The 2,331-nt window shown below is 39.6% G+C and overlaps 1 long non-coding RNA gene across 1 annotated transcript; it reads left to right on the forward strand.

Moving 5' to 3' along the window:
- Positions 1-2,331, forward strand: LOC149972838 (uncharacterized). The gene is made up of 4 exons (XR_016490597.1): positions 1-247; positions 686-705; positions 812-855; positions 1,553-2,331. It is a non-coding gene; the product is annotated as an uncharacterized LOC149972838 (long non-coding RNA).

The raw sequence follows: 2,331 nt of genomic DNA on the forward strand, positions 1-2,331 counted from the left end.
TGCTGCTGTAAACCACAGAGCACAGGAAATCAGTATATCAAACATACCGTTGTCGCTCTCCTTCTCTCTCTCTGACTGATGTGTGTTCTTCCACACTCTATCTTGTGTCAGTTATTAGTTAACGGCGACAGAGCAGAGTTGTCGTGGCACCACGACCTCGACACCTGGCACGTTCTGAGCACCATCCAACCCGGGCACCCCGGATCAGCTGACTCACCATGGGAAACTATATATGTGGTACACTGAGGTGAGCACTCCCTGAGGAACATGCACTCACACACCAAACACGCACACATTTGGTTTGTTCTTGTTAGTGTGTTCTGCTTCTTTCAAAACTGTCTTGCTGTAGTTGATCTATTTTGAAAAAGTGACATTACTTTCTTGTTGGTCTCAGAGAGATGATGGCCTGTTGCTGACAGGGCATATGGCCTCTGTCTGAGTACGTATACAAGCATTTGTACAGAGCTTCCTGTTGCAGCAACAGTGTTGAGTAGGGCCAATAACTTCGCAGTGAATACTCATTAAAACTCTTTAATAGCAATATGTTTTCATTTGAAGTGCACACATTGTGACAGCTCTCTCTCCCATTTCTGTTGGGTGACCAATTCAATTTACACTCTTCTCTGTTGTTAGAGTGAGTAGTGAATGACATGTATAAACTTTGTCCTCTGTTTCCTTTTTTCAGGAAGAAGAAAAATAAAGATGGTAATACTTCTACTTCTTTTATAAAAGTATGTACATTTTCTTGTTATGCTTTAAAGTATTTGTTAAAATTAAATAAAAACATGGCTACGTGTATGATTCTCTTCAGGAGATGACAGTGATGATCATAGCAGCCCAGACACAGAAAAGAAGGTATGAAGTACAAACAATATTTGGCATCATCCAACACATGGATGATATGACACTGAGTTGAGTACTGGGTTAGGGTCAATTTCATTTAAATTCAAGAAGTACACTGAAATTCTAATTATTTTCAATGCTTTTCAATAATACATGCATGTGTGTGTGTGTGTGTGTATAATTCTGTCTCTCGCTGGATCACAGTTAGAAAATGACTTTTTTGGGCTCTTCAAACAAGTAGCGACAGTTGTAAGAGATATGGATGATTTATAATAAGTATGTTAGATAAAGTTCACAGCATGTTTGTTTTGCTTGTCAGGTGAGAGGTGGATTCTGTAGTATCAAAGGCTGTATTCATGGTTCAAAAAGTGTGCAAAGAAGTAGATCATAGTCAAAACCGCTGTCTGATATACACAGATAATGTGTGTCTGTATGCTACATATTCAACAAGTACAGAAGCTTCCTTATCAGTCTAAAATGATCCAATTCACCTGTGATACATTCTCACTAGATCAGTGGTCATGGGGGAGAGGAGTTATTTTAAAAATGTATATTCTATTTTAGCCAACAAGTTTTTCCTGATCAGGTCACGTGGTCAGGGATCATTCCTGGCCCTTATCATAAAGAAAAAGATACAAGAAAAGGAAGCTTATTTAAGACAATTACAACATAACTTTAGTTTCACCTCATTGTTTCCATTTTGTGACAGGAAGAAGATGTGACATACGCCACCATTGACCATAGCAACACCAAGACAACAGGTGTCATAATAGATTCTCACGCTAACGACTGTGACTACGCCATTGTTAAACCTCCAACTTGCCTCGCCCACCAGTCGTTAATGAAAGAAGACTGTGCAGATGACTATGTCTTCATGGGCTGACCTCATGTACAATGTGTGTGTGTGTGGGGGGGAGGGACATTTTGAAGAGGGACAATGGAGATGCAAGGTGGACATAGGCCTGGGGCAAGCTGGACAGCACCTTCCTGGACCAAAATACCCTAGATGTGACTATGATAGCGCCCACAAATGGAACTTTTCTTTGCAAGAATTATGTGCTCCTATAGTTGTATTTAATTATGTTTTACAGTCACATTATGCTTATGTTAATGTTTACATTTTTCCCCTAAGAGAAACGGATGCTTTAGTTCAAACTTTCTATGTGGTTTATTTGGCCTCTTGACAGAGGGAACATACAGGCCAGAGATTCAAAGGCTATAGCTATCATACTGACCCCTGAGATACAACTACCAACCACACCACACACACATGAGATGTTTATGGTTTGCGATAGAATTACGTGTTTGAATTTTCTGCAAAATATTTTCTTTTCACAAATCTATTTGAATGAGATACAGTAAGGTGAGAGCGGGATTGGAGATACTGTTGTTTTGTGAACCGGTCTTAGCTGTTTCTCAAAATCACCAGGAACTGTCGTATCCTATCAATGATGGATGCAAAGATGGATTAAATCAACATCGTTAGAA

The sequence above is a fragment of the Oncorhynchus mykiss genome, chromosome 22 (assembly GCF_057628025.1).
Source record: "Oncorhynchus mykiss isolate SJ-2025 chromosome 22, ASM5762802v1, whole genome shotgun sequence".
In the NCBI taxonomy this organism is placed as follows: domain Eukaryota; kingdom Metazoa; phylum Chordata; class Actinopteri; order Salmoniformes; family Salmonidae; genus Oncorhynchus; species Oncorhynchus mykiss.